This window comes from Bemisia tabaci, chromosome 9 (assembly GCF_918797505.1).
Source record: "Bemisia tabaci chromosome 9, PGI_BMITA_v3".
Classification (NCBI taxonomy): domain Eukaryota; kingdom Metazoa; phylum Arthropoda; class Insecta; order Hemiptera; family Aleyrodidae; genus Bemisia; species Bemisia tabaci.
The window spans coordinates 19,440,705-19,457,978 of NC_092801.1; the positions used below are offsets into that span (position 1 = coordinate 19,440,705).

General features: G+C 46.9%; 1 protein-coding gene and 1 long non-coding RNA gene across 3 annotated transcripts in view; both read right to left on the reverse strand.

Moving 5' to 3' along the window:
• Window positions 1-1,957: 1,957 nt before the first annotated feature.
• Window positions 1,958-3,033, reverse strand: LOC140225425 (uncharacterized). Its single transcript, XR_011900530.1, has 2 exons — window positions 2,823-3,033; window positions 1,958-2,519 (listed from the first exon to the last, which is right to left on the reverse strand). It is a non-coding gene; the product is annotated as an uncharacterized lncRNA (long non-coding RNA).
• A 1,877-nt stretch (window positions 3,034-4,910) lies between these two features.
• LOC109034823 (peptidyl-tRNA hydrolase 2, mitochondrial) overlaps window positions 4,911-17,274 on the reverse strand; it is a 32,759-nt gene continuing 20,395 nt past the window's right edge. The window contains exon 5 of one of the 2 annotated variants that reach the window (XM_072304327.1): window positions 4,911-9,942. The gene's annotated coding sequence lies outside the window, so the exon portion shown is untranslated. Of the gene's footprint in view, window positions 9,943-10,855; window positions 11,895-17,274 lie in introns of those variants that run through there. The other variant, XM_072304326.1, reaches the window with a different exon arrangement.

The following is a 17,274-nucleotide window of genomic DNA, read 5'->3' on the forward strand; positions in this document are numbered from 1 at the left end:
TGGTGCCACTGGTTTTCTCTGAAATCAACTCCCAAGCTCAAAAAAAAGCTCTCAAGTTGTGGCCAAAATGGAGGGGATATCCCACCCTACCCTGAGAGTCCACGTCTACATCAAGACAAAGTCTCCATGCAAAGATAGGGAGCAAATACATTAGCAGGGCTGCCTCTTTATTTGGGGGCTCCAAAACTGAAAAGACGGCAACCCTGCTAATGTATTTGCTCCCTATCTTTGCATGGAGACTTTGTCTTGATGTAGACGTGGACTCTCAGGATAGCGTGGGATATCCCCTCCATTTTGGCCTCAACTTGAGAGCTTTCCTTGAGCTTGGGAGTTGATTTCAGAGAAAACCAGTAGCACCATCGTGTTTCTCGTGAACTTTTACTTGAGAATCAACAGTCAAATCGCGAATTCCTAACACACGCAACATCTCCATTAACGCATGCATGCCTGCATTATTGTTTCTAATGCCACCAGTAGAGGTTAGGTTGTCCCGGTTGGCCAGGGAAAAAGATGACTTGTTTAATACACGTGTGATAAAAATTCGGTGTGAAAACGGCACCCAATATTTATAATTTTGCAAGAAGAAAAGAAATTAAAATTAATCCATGCCCTCCGTATTGTGATAATATGGCTTTTGCAACACAGGGAAGCATGAGATCGGTTGGAGTGTCCTAGGAGTAATCCAACATTAAAAGAGGAAATAAAGCAACAAGGCACTCGGCCGAACAACAACACGCGAAGGAATGCACCGTACATGTAGCAGGGATCAAATTGTAAGGGACGTTCTCAGAAAAGTAAGTCACCCAGGGCAGGTGCAGCAGAATTAAAAGGTTTCGGCCATAAAAGTGTCAAGCCAGATTGATAGCACGGGCCTTTGGCGGAGCCCGCTGCGAGCCGGGGGGGGGGGGGGCCGCGTAACGGCAAGCAAAGGCAAGAAAGCCTAAATCGGGGGGACCAACCAGAGCTCAGCATAGGTTCTTGGACCAGCCAATCAGAGATAGCGTGGGGTACGCTGGGGGTGGCCCCCAAGAAGGGTTGAACAGGGACCAAGGTGTTGGGCTCTGGAGGGGCTCCTCACTTCGAATTCTACTTTTCAAGTCAAAGGGAGTCAACTCCTCGAGTCTTAGCGACAAATAGATATTTTTCCAAGTCCTTCGAGACAACCGCCTTATTTAAACATTTACACATTTTTTTTTGGTTTCATACCCATGACGATTTTGTTTTGTTAATTTTGGTTTCGTGTTGTTAATTTTTCGGACTTTCCACATTATAATTTTTCATCGCCAATCAGCGACTTATATTTATTGCTCACTCTAGAACCCTACACGGTCACCACCGTGGCCGAAACAATACAACCCCGGCAAGTTTTTACGGGCCGTTATCACCGCCCGCTACACCGAGCGTCCTCGCCTCCAAAGCCACCGGGGGGGGGGGGGGGGGCAGGGAGCCTTTTAGGCTCCTTCGAGCCACGGGGCCCACATGGGTCGGTCCAGACTGACCAGTCACAAACCGTGCCTTCGCGGTGTCCCCAAATCGGCCGATCGGCCAAGGGCCAACTTGTTTGGTCCACGGCAACAGCCACCCCGAGTTGCAACGCCGTATCGCAGCATCCCTCTCCCCGACCTAGGTCAACCAATGGGGAAACTTTGGGGGTTGGCCGGCGAAAGTGGCACAAGGGAGGAAGAGAGCGAGGCCTGGCGCTCCCCGAAAGCGGAGGCCAGGGGACTCTCTCCGCGACTCCCATGCGAGACAGATTTTCTTCGAGATTTGCTCCGATTTTGATCTTCCGTCCCATCTGACCTTGCTATATTATTTTTCTTAAGTTGTCCTGATTTTGCCATTTTTTCATATTTTTCCCTGATTTTTATTCATCGTTGTTCATATATTTTTTCCTGCATACTACATCTTATCCATCATATTTCTGACTTATATTTTTTCACATCATCCTAGATTCCCCCCCCCCCCCCCAATAGCCCATCACAATTTCCTAATTGTCTGTAATTGAACGGGTTGTCTTTCGTAAGTATCCGTTCCTAATTGTTTTGTAATTGAATGTTAAAAATTGTTTTAATCTAAAATTTCATAATGTTGATAATTATGTTAAATCTGAGATATTATAATTGCCTTGTACTCTGATATTACAAATTGCTTTGATGAGTTACTTACTTTCCTTCCAAAATTCTCCGTTTCCTAATTGTTTTGTAACTGAATGTTCATAACTGTTTAGTCTGAAATTTCACAGTGTTAATAATTATGCTATATCTAGGATATTATAATTGCCCTGTAATCGAATATTAATAATTGATATATTGGATTACTTATTTATATTTATATTTATATTATTGGTGAGTTGTCCCAATCGTGACTCCCGAGGGGAGCCCCACCCAAACACCCGAGCCAAACGCTCCACGGGGATGGAGCCTCTCCTCTGACGAGGCTTCAGTTCTGCAGAGAGGTCCTCCCGCAGCACGCGGGGCTCTGCCAGTAGGGAGGGTCCTATTTTTCGATTCTGGCTCAAACTCGGGAGCTTTCTCTCTGACTTCCGAGGAGTCGGTCCAAATAATAGAGGAGGAGGATGACCGAGTAGAGCCCGCACGTATTCCGGTGCTTCCCCCTGCTGGCGAGAGCCCTAGGATTGAGGACAAGGAGGAGGAAAGGACTGAGGTAGAACCTGTCGCGGGGCCAAGTCGCCGTGTAGAGGAATACTGTGATGGGGATGAACGTTTTTACTTCAATTTTTCACCCCAGATGTTTGAACGTTGTCAGGACAGCACGCGGGCTCTGCCAGTAGGGAGGGTCCTATTTTTCGATTCTGGCTCAACCTCGGGAGCATTCTCCCTGACTCTTAGTTTCTCAACCAAGTCATTGTGGTGCCAAAAGGCACTACCCTACTTGGGCCGTACTCGGTCCCCTGGGGGACACAAGCGGGCCCGTGGACAACCGAACTCGGTCAAGGTTCGAGCGGGCTTGGAGAGCCGAACTCGAACCAAAACACAAGCAGGTTGTCCAAAAGAAAAAAACAAAAAAACAGAGAGAAGGGGGGGGGGGGGGAGAGAAACCGAACACGGTCCGTGTCCGAGCGGGCTTGGGAGCCGAACTTCTTTTTTTATGAAAATGTACCAGCACTGGTGTCGCCGCTGGCAGGCGGCACTGGTGCCACCGCTGGTGCTGGTACTAGTTTCACGGTGCTGGCACTAGTTTCACCGCTGCTGGCACCGGCACTATTGTCACTGCTGGTAACGGCCCCGGTGCCCTCGATGCTTGCCAATCTCACGAGCGGCACGATCGGTTCTAAGGTCTTGTTCCTGATCATGATATCTCCAAGAAACGACATATCTTCTTCATATTTCCATTTTTTTTCTTGAGGCGTATTCTCCTGCAAGAGTGTTCAAGTTGAGACAATTTTCCGACCCCTGCCCCTTCAACACCCCGAACGACAAATAAACTTTAACATCGACACAGCGAACCGACTACGAACGCAATTCTTTTCAACGAAACCCCGAAAGTCCGCTCCACCTCCCCCCATAGAAATTATAGAGTTAGACACAACACCGCTATCAAAGACCACTTTCATGAACATACCGATCCCTCCCCCTCTGAAATGACCCCTATGACCCCCTCAACCATTGCACTTTTAGACGAAATTTTTGAAGACCCTGCCCTCAGCGACTACCAGCCCTCTCCCCCCTCCCATTGACGATCACGATACATTGACTCCCCCGGTTTTTTACCCGCTGGTGGTTTCAACGCCGAAACACAAATCCAACTGTTCCTTTTACGACAATGACAATTTTTTTCAATGACAGTAGTATCCTTACCGCACCACTACATGTTTGTTAATATCACAAGTAGAAGAGAGCTTAGACGATAGTGTGTTCTTCCCTGACCCCCAAGAGAGCTTAGACGATAGTGTGTTCCTCCCTGACCCCAAGAGAGCTTAGACGATAGTGTGTTCCTCCCTGACCCCAAGAGAGCTTAGACGATACTGTGTTCCTCCCTGACCCCCTTCCCTCATTAAAAACGACCGGCTTCTCCTCCTGACTGGACAGATACCCCAAAACGCCCTAGATCTACTGACGAACTTCTGACGCTGACTGACCCTATTATACAGTGAAATGGAATGTACTATGAGGAATTCTATACTCATGTGCCGTACGGCGCCCGGATGCAGGGGTATTCTCCGTGTGTAGACCCTGCTGAATGTCCACACTACGACACACATCAGTCCAAATATCATCATCTATCATGCAATGGGTTTTCACACATGCTTAAATGTGCTGCAGAGACCGATTGCATGATAGAGGATGGAATTTGGATTTGTGTGTGTCATGATGGCTGCATCCTACGCCCTGCGGCACAAAATGAGGAGCGGGTCATGGACACCGTTGCACTGGAATTCGACAACCTTTTCGACATGCAACATCTGTAAATACAAAAACCGATGACAATGTACAAACTCTTCCTGTAAATTCGAAACAAAAAACCTAATGTACATAAGACCTTCTAGGATGGATTTGCGTGTGCTGACCGCGGAGGAGGTACAGGAAGTGTTGCGGGAGGCGGAGATGGAGATGCTGGCAAACTTTGTACAAAAACTATGGCGCAGCGCACACATTGCCTGCCCAGGTGTTTCCGGCGAGACGGAAATGGTAAAGGCGATCACTTCTCGCTTGAAAGTTGGATTTTTTAGAACGCACTCTCCATTGGTTCCTAGAACCTAAAAAGTAGAAAAACCCATCCACTTTTTTTTTTTGGAAAACGTAGGATATGTAAGATTTGTAAAGAGAAGACTGTGTTCGTCTGAGACATATCTCTGCGGTGAACATTACTGTGATAACATATGATGTTGATGGACATGTTGAGGGGGGAGGGGGTAGGGGTGCGACTTTAACAGACTTTTGAATCAAGTGTTTTTCGTGTCGCGCAACGGAACGAAGCAAATAGTGCGAAGCAAAATCGGACACCGGGTCGAAAAAGACTTTCCAGTGATCATCTTATTCTACAAACTAGATAAGCCTCAATCGGGTTTAGAACTCAGTGTTCAGGAGTGGAACGAGTTGGTGCAGAGCAAGTCCTCAATCAGAGAATTTCTACGCAAAGGAACCCATAAGCCTACTCGGCAGGCTCCTACCCGGTTCGGTCAATCGAGCAGTGGAGTTCGGGAAATATTACTCTAAAAGAACAGTGGTCATCAAGGAAAGCCAATGAATAAATGAATGACTGAATAAATGTGTCAATGAATTACTCAATGAACAAATGAATGACTGAAAGAATGTGTCAATGAATGACTCAATGAAGGATTCTAATCATCTTGTTACATAAAGGTCCTCGCGGATTTACATTTTATACTTAATAGGGAAACTATTGCATAAGTAAAGTTGATTGCATTTTAATTTTGTAACATATTTATTTTATTTTTTTATCCGAATTTTTAAACCCAGGCATGAACGAAAAAATTGTACCTGCGAATTTGAATCGGAGGGGCAGCGTTATTCCACGAGGAATGTGTTATTTTTCGCTGAATACAGGCCGTAAGATTTCTTGCGTTAGGGTATAACATAGAGAATTACCTAGACTGGCAATCTGGTAGAAGGATAGGTGCAATTTGCATGGGTGGGGTGATATGGATAAATGGCAACGTTGCGGCTGAAAGGACAACAGAGAGGAGCTACAGCATCACCGGTGTAATGATAAGGCTTTCGCAGCACCGTGGTTCAAACAATACGCATACCGGGGGAGACAAGGACGGTTGCAGCCTGACCGGGCGTGAGAGGGAGATAGGTGGTCACTCACTTCACAGGCCAAACCACCCCAAATTCTTCTCGCAACAACCCCGGCAAGTTTTTATGGGCCGTTATCACCGCCCGCTACACCGAGCGTCCTCGCTTCCAAAGCCACGGGGGGGGGCGGCAGGGAGCTTTTTAGGCTCCTTCGAGCCACGGGGCCACATGGGTCGGTCCAGACTGACCAGTCACAAACCGTGCCTTCGCGGTGTCCCCAAATCGGCCGGTCGGCCAAGGGCCAACTTGTTTGGTCCACGGCAACAGCCACCCCGAGTTGCAACGCCGTATCGCAGCATCCCTCTCCCCGACCTAGGTCAACCAATGGGGAAACTTTGGGGGTTGGCCGGCGAAAGTGGCACAAGGGAGAAAGAGAGTGAGGCCGGGCGCTCCCCGAAAGCGGAGGCCAGGGGACTCTCACCGCGACTCCCATGCGAGACCGATTTTCTTCGAGATTTGCTCCGATTTTGATCTTCCGTCCCATCTGACCTTGCTATATTATTTTTCTTGAGTTGTCCTGATTTTTCCATTTTTTCATATTTTTCCCTGATTTTTATTCATCGTTGTTCATATATTTTTTCCTGCATACTACATCTTATCCATCATATTTCTGACTTATATTTTTTCACATCATCCTAGATTTCCCCCCCCCCCCCCCCCATAGCCCATCACAATTTCCTAATCGTCTGTAATTGAACGGGTTGTCTTTCGTAAGTATCCGTTCCTAACTGTTTTGTAATTGAATGTTAATAATTGTTTTAATCTAAAATTTCATAATGTTAATAATTATGTTAAATCTGAGATATTATAACTGCCTTGTACTCGGATATTACAAATTGCTTTGATGAGTTACTTACTTTCCTTCCAAAATTCTTCGTTTCCTGAATGTTTTGTAACTGAATGTTCATAATTGTTTAGTCTGAAATTTCACAGTGTTAATAATCATGCTATATCTAGGATATTATAATTGCCCTGTAATCGAATATTAATAATTGATATAATGGATTACATATTTTTATTTTTATTTATATTATTGGTGAGTTGTCCCAATCGTGACTCCCGAGGGGAGCCCCACCCAAACACCCGAGCCAAACGCTCCGCGGAGATGGAGCCTCTCCTCTGACGAGGCTTCAGTTCTGCAGAGAGGTCCTCCCGCAGCACGCGGGGCTCTGCCAGTAGGGAGGGTCCTATTTTTCCATTCTGGCTCAAACTCGGGAGCTTTCTTTCTGACTTCCGAGGAGTCGGTCCAAATAATAGAGGAGGAGGATGACCAGTAGAGCCCGCACGTATTCCGGTGCTCCCCTGCTGGCGAGAGCCCTAGGATTGAGGACGACGAGGAGGAAAGGGCTGAGGTAGAACCTGTCGCGGGGCCAAGTCGCCGTGTAGAGGAATACTGTGATGGGGATGAACGTTTTTACTTCAATTTTTCACCCCAGATGTTTGAACGTTGTCAGGACAGCACGCGGGGCTCTGCCAGTAGGGAGGGTCCTATTTTTCCATTCTGGCTCAACCTCGGGAGCTTTCTCTCTGACTTCCGAGGAGTCGGTCCAAATAATAGAGGAGGAGGATGACCGAGTAGAGCCCGCACGTATTCGGTGTTTCCCCCTGCTGGCGAGAGGCCTAGGATTAAGGACGAGGAGGAGGAAAGGGCTGAGGTAGCACCTTTTGCGGGGCCAAGTCGCCGTGTAGAGGAATACTGTGATGGGGATGAACGTTTTTACTTCAATTTTTCACCCAGATGTTTGAACGTTGTCAGGACAGCACGCGGGGCTCTGCCAGTAGGGAGGGTCCTCTTTTTCGATTCTGGCTCAAACTCGGGAGCTTTCTCTCTGACTTCCGAGGAGTCGGTCCAAATAATAGAGGAGGAGGATGACCGAGTAGAGCCCGCACGTATTCCGGTGTTTCCCCCTGCTGGCGAGAGGCCTAGGATTAAGGACGAGGAGGAGGAAAGGGCTGAGGTAGCACCTTTTGCGGGGCCAAGTCGCCGTGTAGAGGGATACTGTGATGGGGATGAACGTTTTTACTTCAATTTTTCACCCCAGATGTTTGAACGTTGTCAGGACAGCACGCGGGGCTCTGCCAGTAGGGAGGGTCCTCTTTTTCGATTCTGGCTCAAACTCGGGAGCTTTCTCTCTGACTTCCGAGGAGTCGGTCCAAATAATAGAGGAGGAGGATGACCGAGTAGAGCCCGCACGTATTCCGGTGCCTCCCCTGCTGGCGAGAGCCCTAGGATTGAGGACGACGAGGAGGAAAGGGCTGAGGTAGAACCTGTCGCGGGGCCAAGTCGCCGTGTGGAGGAATACTGTGATGGGGATGAACGTTTTTACTTCAATTTTTCACCCCAGATGTGTGAACGTTGTCAAGACAGCACGCGGGGCTCTGCCAGTAGGGAGGGTCCTATTTTTCCATTCTGGCTCAACCTCGGGAGCTTTCTCCCTGACTCTTAGTTTCTCAACCAAGTCATTGTGGTGCCAAAAGGCACTACCCTACTTGGGCCGTACTCGGTCCCTGGGGGACACAAGCGGGCCCGTGGACAACCGAACTCGGTCAAGGTTCGAGCGGGCTTGGAGAGCCGAACTCGAACCAAAACACAAGCAGGTTGTCCAAAAGAAAAAAAAAAAAAAAACAGAGAGATCATCCCACAAGTATCACCACCACATCTCAAATTATGCGTAAAATCTAAATACACGCCGATTATCTTTTTCAATAGTAGCCTGAAAATTGTTACATTGGGGGGGGGGGGGGGAGAGAAACCGAACACGGTCCGTGTCCGAGCGGGCTTGGGAGCCGAACTTCTTTTTTTATGAAAATGCTACCAGCATTGCTACCAGCACTGGTGTCGCCGCTGGCACTGGCGGCACTGGTGCCACCGCTGGTGCTGGTACTAGTTTCACCGCTGCTGGCACTAGTTTCACCGCTGCTGGCACTAGTTTCACCGCTGCTGGCACCGGCACTATTGTCACTGCTGGTAACGGCCCCGGTGCCCTCGATGCTTGCCAATCTCACGAGCGGCACGATCGGTTCTAAGGTATTGTTCCTGATCATGATATCTCCAAGAAACGACATATCTTCTTCATATTTCCATTTTTTTTCTTGAGGCGTATTCTCCTGCAAGAGTGTTCAAGTTGAGACAATTTTCCGACCCCTGCCCCTTCAACACCCCGAACGACAAATAAACTTTAACATCGACACGCGAACCGACTACGAACGCAACTTCTTTTCAACGAAACCCCGAAAGTCCGCTCCACCTCCCCCCATAGAAATTATAGAGTTAGACACAACACCGCTATCAAAGACCACTTTCATGAACATACCGATCCCCTCCCCCTCTGAAATGACCCCTATGACCCCCTCAACCATTGCACTTTTAGACGAAATTTTTGAAGACCCTGCCCTCAGCGACTACCAGCCCTCTCCTCCCCCCTCCCCCATTGACGATCACGATACATTGACTCCCCCGGTTTTTTACCCGCTGGTGGTTTCAACGCCGAAACACAAATCCAACTGTTCCTTTTACGACAATGACAATTTTTTTCAATGACAGTAGTATCCTTACCGGCACCACTACATGTTTGTTAATATCACAAGTAGAAGAGAGCTTAGACGATAGTGTGTTCTTCCCTGACCCCCAAGAGAGCTTAGACGATAGTGTGTTCCTCCCTGACCCCCAAGAGAGCTTAGACGATAGTGTGTTCCTCCCTGACCCCCAAGAGAGCTTAGACGATACTGTGTTCCTCCCTGACCCCCTTCCCTCATTAAAACGACCGGCTTCTCCTCCTGACTGGACAGATACCCCAAAACGCCCTAGATCTACTGACGAACTTCTGACGCTGACTGACCCTATTATACAGTGAAATGGAATGTACTATGAGGAATTCTATACTCATGTGCCGTACGGCGCCCGATGCAGGGGTATTCTCCGTGTGTAGACCCTGCTGAATGTCCACACTACGACACACATCAGTCCAAATATCATCATCTATCATGCAATGGGTTTTCACACATGCTTAAATGTGCTGCAGAGACCGATTGCATGATAGAGGATGGAATTTGGATTTGTGTGTGTCATGATGGCTGCATCCTACGCCCTGCGGCACAAAATGAGGAGCGGGTCATGGACACCGTTGCACTGGAATTCGAAAACCTTTTCGACATGCAACATCTGTAAATACAAAAACCGATGACAATGTACAAACTCTTCCTGTAAATTCGAAACAAAAAACCTAATGTACATAAGACCTTCTAGGATGGATTTGCGTGTGCTGACCGCGGAGGAGGTACAGGAAGTGTTGCGGGAGGCGGAGATGGAGATGCTGGCAAACTTTGTACAAAAACTATGGCGCAGCGCACACATTGCCACCCCAGGTGTTTCCGGCGAGACGGAAATGGTAAAGGCGATTAGGTACTTCTCGCTTAAAAGTTGGATTTTTTAGAACGCACTCTCCATTGGTTCCTAGAACCTAAAAAGTAGAAAAACCCATCCACTTTTTTTTTAGAAAACTGTGAGAGTGGCCCAGGGACCTGGCACCCAAGTCGAGGGCGCTGACAAAAACCCATACGTCACGGGACTGGGCAGCGGTGGAGCACCCCCCAGCGAGAGGGCAGAGGGGTAGCATCCCTTTTGCGCATGCGCAGGGAGAGGCTTGACCGGTTCCGAGTCAAGTGGAGGGGGTAGCCAGAGCCGGAGACCTAGGGAGCTCCTCGGAGCTGGGCCCTGGGAGGATCTTGGAGAGACTGGCGATCGAGCGGCACTTGTCCGCTCCTCATCCCATCGACCCGGATTCAACCAGCGCTTGATTATTGTGTGCCCTTGTAGCAATCAGCATTAGACATTGCATCTCATATCACTTTTGGTTCTCTTCTTGTCTTCGCCTCTTCCCGTCCATCACCTCTGTGTCTGCACTGCCGTTGCGACGAGTGTCAGCTCTGCACTTGCGACGCCCTGCGTCTGCATTGCTCTAGCGACGCCATTGTCTGCACAGCAGTCGCGACGCGTGTCTGCACTTGCTCTTGCGACGCCCTGCGTCTGCACTAGCACTTGCGACGCTCTACCCCCCCTGAGCTACGCATCTCACAAAACGTAGGATATGTAAGATTTGTAAAGAGAAGACTGTATTCGTCCGAGACATATCTCTGCGGTGAACATTACTGTGATAACATATGATGTTGATGGACATGTTGAGGGGGGAGGGGGTAGGGGTGCGACTTTAACAGACTTTTGAATCAAGTGTTTTTCGTGTCGCGCAACGGAACGAAGCAAATAGTGCGAAGCAAAATCGGATATTGGGTCGAAAAAGACTTTCCAGTGATCATCTTATACTACAAACTAGATGAGCCTCAATCGGGTTTAGAACTCAGTGTTCAGGAGTGGAACGAGTTGGTGCAGAGCAAGTCCTCAATCAGAGAATTTCTACGCAAAGGAACCCATAAGCCTACAATCCTACTCGGTTCGGTCAATCGAGCAGTGGAGTTCGGGAAATATTACACTAAAAGAACAGTGGTCATCAAGGAAAGCCAACGAATAAATGAATGTCTGAGTGAATGCGTCAATGAATGACTCAATGAACAAATGAATGACTGAAAGAATGTGTCAATGAATGACTCAATGAAGGATTCTAATCATCTTATTACATAAAGGTCCTCGCGGATTTACATTTTATACTTATCAGGAAAACTATTGCATAAGTAAATTTGATTGCATTTTAATTTTGTAACATATTTATTTTATTTTTTTATCCCCTTTTGCATCATCCATCATAGTTGGCGAAGACGTTGATCTCGTGGTTATTTTAACATCACTCTCCAAGAACATGGGTAATGTTTTCCTTTTGAAGCCCGGTAGGAAGAAGACCATCCAAAAAATTTACAACAGAAGCAGTCTTGGTGACGAAGTCGTTGCTAAAACATGTTATTCCTACACCCTACACGCATTTAGCGGATGCGATACAACTTCCTACCTGTATAATCAAGGGAAAGCAAAAATCATAAAGACGCTCAAAAATAACCCGGAACTTTTACCTTGTGTTGAAGTTTTTCAAAAACCGAATTCAACTGCCGCTGAAATTGCTGATGCGGGTCAAAAGTTTCTCCTGTGTTTGTACGGCTGTAAAACACCTGAAACCACGACGCTGAATGTTCATAGGTACAAATGTTTCGTAAAAACAGCATTTAAAAATAAGCACACTTTGGCATCGTTGCCGCCTCCCGAAGAAGCAGCTAAACAACATTCCCTGCGAACTTACTACCAAGTTCAAAGTTGGTTAGGCGTTGATAAGAATCCAACAGAGTGGGGCTGGGAAATAAGCAAAAATGGGCTAGTTCCGGTGACTTCGATGCAAAAACCTGCACCTGATGCCATTCTAAATCAGATTTCATGCAAGTGCAAGAAGGGCTGCCGCGCGAGTTGCAGCTGCAGAAAAAGTGGCCTTTCCTGCACTATCATTTGCTCCAGTTGTTTTACTGATAATGCATGTACCAACAGGCCCGTAGATGCTATTTTGGATGAAGAGAACGTTCACGACCCGGAGGAAGTTCAAGATCAAGCCGTGGACTACGGACTTTCGTCCGATTTTGAGGAAGAAAGTGACGCAGTATCAATTTCGGAATCTGAGGGTGAAAAACGGGCCGGTGAACCGGGGTCATTGACCCTTGATAGTGAAGACATTGACCAACCTAGACCATCAACGCGTTCAAAAAAGCCACGACTTGAATGAGAAATGGTCATAATGTAAATAGGTTCTGTTACTTACTTATTTTTTTGTGTTATTTGTTGTTACGTAAAATAGAACATAAATAATAACTGTAACAATAGAAAGCCAGGTACAGTTTAACTATTGCGTTTTTTTTTAATTGAGATTACGCATGGATATGAATCATAAGCACCACCTAACCTAACAATACACTATTAAGTTTATTTCATTAAATTATGTCAAATTTTATAGATATTAGTAACAGCGTTTCCGTGCCTTTAATATGGTTTCTAATGGCCCAAATGCGGTAAAGTGATTACTAAATCTGTGACATTTGACAACACCGGAAAATTCAATATAATCAATATAAAATGAATAATGATAAATAATTGATGAAATAGGCCTTAAATCGAGAAAAGAGACTAATCTCGATGAATAGGGGGGGAGGGGTGGCGCGAAATGCGACGTTGCCGCACCGCCGATTTGACGCGTCAGACATAGCATTTTCGGACGCCGCTTGGCAACGTTGCACTTCGCGCTAGGGAAAAGGAGTAGAGCCTATTTTGTAGCATTTTGTGTCTACTTTCGTTTGGACAGTTATTGTTGGCCTCTAAAATGACGTTTTAAGCATTTTTTTTACGAAAAACCGAAAAAAAAAACGAAATTCCTGAATTTCTACCGAAATTTTGCAACGCTATAAAAGGGTCAAAAATTCATGAAAGTAACTTTTTTTTTTTCAATATGTAGGGAATTTTATCAGCTATATTTTATAAAATAACTCGTTTCATGAAAAAATTGAAAAAAACCCGAGATATTTCCAAAAAACGGAGTCAAAGTCGGTTTTTTTTCGATTTTTCGTAAATTTGGCAACGTTCCGGGCAAAATTTTTGTTCGCAAAATCCAGATTCGGATTCAGCGACCCAAAATACATAAGGAATAAGTGTCAGTACAAAATCTCCATTGATTGTAGGGCAAACTTCTAACTTGCCTGGACTATAGCCAGAGCCGGAGACCTAGGGAGCTCCTCGGAGCTGGGCCCTGGGATTATTCTTGGAGAGACTGGCGATCGAGCGGCACCTGTCCGCTCCTCATCCCATCAACCCAGAGTCAAACCATATATGAACTGTGTGCCCTGTGTAGCTGTAGCAATAGACATTATATCACAGCGTGATTTTAGGTTCTTCTTTGGCCTTCGCTTCTTCCCGTCTATCCCGTTTGTGTCTGCACTGCCGTTGCGACGAGTGTCAGCTCTGCACTTGCGACGCCCTGGCGACGCCCTGCGTCTGCATTGCTCTAGCGACACCATTGTCTGCACAGCAGTCGCGACGCGTGTCTGCACTTGCTCTTGCGCCGCCTTGCGTCTGGACTTGCACTTGCGACGCTCTACCCCCCCTGAGCTACGCCATCTCACAGGACTATCAGCAGGATGACTCTCAGCCTTCGCCAACTACTTGACTAACTAACAATCCAGTAAATAAACGACAAGGAACCGAATATGGAAAATGAATCGAAATTAATGGTCCGAGTAGAAACGTTATTTTTGAGAAAGAATACCCTCCAACCAAGGCAATTAATAGAGGCTTTCGAAAACATCGTTTACGGAAAATACGAAGCGGAGTGGGATATTGAAATTGCTAACGAGATTTTCGATTGGTATGAGGATCCCTTCCCAGGTGAGGAGCCAGAAAGAACGGAAATCGAAAGCCTGAAAATACACTCATTTTTAAGGAGTCTAGTATACGAATTAGACGACGGCTACTTTTCAATAGACGAAAAGGAGGATTAAATACTTTCAATAAGTATCCGTTCCAAATTGCTTTGTAATTAAATGTTGATGATTATCTTAATCGTAATCTTCAATTTCGTAAAGTCAATACTTACGTTAAATCTTAAATAGAAAAATTGCCTTGTAGTCGAAAATTACTGATTGCTTTAATGGGTTCCTATTTCCCTTCCATAATTATCCGTTCGTAGGATCCGTTCATTCATATCCGTCATCCTAGAAGAACAGGTGAATTGGGAAAAGCAAGACAAAATCAAAAGGTTTGGGCCATAAATGAGTCAAGCCCAAGTAGTGAAGAATTATCGCACGGGCCTTTGTCAGAGACCGCTGCGAGGGGGGACGCGCCTAATGGGAAGGTAAAAGAAGAAAGTGACGGACACTTGCAATTAATCGAGCATAAAGTTAAAATGAGAAGCTGCGGACCGATTATTGAAACTGATGGACGAAGCGATCGACAAAGAAGACATAGGAAGTATGGAGCGATCCTATTGGTTGACATGGTTGGTTGTTATAGACTAAGGAAGAAAATGATGGACTAACTGTCGGGTCTGTAGTGGGTTGCCGTTAGTTAGTCTATTACCTACCTCCTATGTCCATTGCCACCACCTGTTCCCACCAATAGGATCCCTCCAAATCCCTTTTGTCGTGTTTATCTATAGCTTTGTCTATAAGTTTAAATAATCGGCCCGCTGGTTGAACCGCGGATTGTCAGTCGAAGACTCCACTACAAACTCCTAATAACAGTGTTCGGTTGCAGAGAGTGATACTGGAGTGGCTACGCGATACACCCGCGAGACGCGAGAGCGCTCCGATAGCGGACCGGTAGCGGCCGGCTCGCAGCGTGGGAGCAGCCGATCGATCTCCAAATCCTCCGATAACCACGTTCGCGCATTGGCGCTCCCCGTATAAAATCCGTCCGGGCGTCAGGCTCTCATCATTCTCCCTTCCTCCATCCACCAAAGAGCTTCATCTACAATGGCTTTCTTCGCTGTAGTCGCATGCTTGTCTTTCGGCCTCGTCGCTGGCAACCCCTACCCTTCCTGCGCCGCGGGTAGTTGGGGCGCTGGATCTTGGGGCTCTGGAGCCGGAGGCTCAGGTGGAATGGGCGGAGCCGGTGGAATGGGCGGAGCCGGAGGGATGGGCGGAGCCGGAGGTGCAGGTGGAATGGCCGGAGGCAGGAACTTCGCGCCTATCATCATCGAGCAGGTGGCGCCGGCGCCCATCACCGTGGGTCTGCCGCTGACCCCGAACGTGATCGACCACCAGTCGGCGCCGTACGAGATCAACTACTTCGGGACCCCGTACGTCGTCAAGCACAAGCAGAGCGCCGCCCTCAACGTCTACACGCAGACCCCGGTCGTCGTGGACACGTACGCCGAGCCCAAGGTCCAGGAGCACGCCGCCGAGCCGGCCGTCATCGTCGAGGAGATCTGCCCGTGCTCAGGACCGAATGAAATCCCGTGCCACTAGGCGCTGCGATTCCCATGTCATCGTTGAGATTCGAGTCCATCTTAATAAAACACTTGAATCATGGAACCTGTGTATGATTTGTTTTGTGTTTCCCGCGAAACGTTTTGTGGTGGTGAACTAGAGTCCCTTTATACTGAGAGTCAAGACAACACCCCTCATGGGGTCACAAACGGGAATAAAGATTACAGAAATTGAACGTTCTTTGTAATCTTTGATCGGGCCATTCTAAACTTCCTTTCCCCGTTCCTTCTCTCATTCCGTTTGTTCCTTGCCGAACCCGTAATTCCCTGGTCCATTCCAGATTATAATCTTTGCAATCGGTGAAAATGTAATCTTTAATCCCGTTTGTGACACTGTGAAGGCCTAAAATACGGGAACCAATCAGAAACGGATTCACATTGTCTTGACTCTCACTATAAAGGGACTCTATGGTGAACTAGGTGTCTCAACAGCAGCCTGATTGTTGAGATTTTTAGTTTGTCGGGACGACATAGGTTAAAAGATGGAGCGTGATTAGTTGGCTATGCCTTATCACTGCTTTGCCGTGCCTTTTTCAGGTGGAATGGACGACATACTGACGGGAACTTAAGAGGTGCCTTTAGCTTGTCGTGAGTTCAACCCGACATAGGTCGACGAAGCAGCGATAATACATAGCCGACCAATCTCGCTCCGTCTTTTAATCTACCTATGTCGTCCCGACAAACAAACAATTTCAACAATCGGGCTGCAGGATTAAGCTGCCGAGCTCCTCTTCATTTCTGGGCTTAAAAAGAGCGTCACCTTCCGGCCGAAGTAAACGCCATGCGACGTTTCAAAATGTCCAACGCCATTTCATTTTTTCTCAGAGAAATTGTTGGTTCAATCTGTTTGAAAATTTGAATGGATTTTAGCGGCAGCACAAAGAAAATTCAGTGAAATTTTCGGACAGCTTCGTTGAAAAATCTTCCTGTAAAAAAATTAAATGGCGGCGGAAATTTTGAAACGTCACATGGCGCTTGTGATACTTGGCCGGAAGGTGACGAGACGTGACGTATTAGGGTATAAGTTTCCCCAAAATTTAGGAGGGTTCATGAAATTTCACAACCTACACAATATTTCATGAAATTTTCCATCTCTGCACTCACTATTAACCAAATAAGTGTTTTTAAGGATGAGTCAAATACTAAGCTTTGCCAGTGGCTCGAAGCGGCTCCCCGCTTGGGGATTACATACACATCAATATCTACTTCAATCATGGTAATTCAGACGAAGAATAACCGATAGGGGGCTCGTGTGGGATCTCGTGTTTTTCCTTTCATCAGGCTTTCCCTGTTTTCTTCGGACAAGCCGCGGAGGCTAGATCCCCCTCTGAGGCTCGTTTAGCTAGTGATAGTGAGATAGTCGTTTTTGTTGTAGCGCTTCCGAGTCATTACATATTCCCAACGCAAAATTAAAGAAAAAAGGTAGCATACCGCAGACCTTAGCATTTCAGAGGATGCGGAACTAAGAATCCCACTTAGAAAATCAGAAGAAAGAAGGAAAGTCAGGCAACGTGGTGTAATTGTGGTGAACA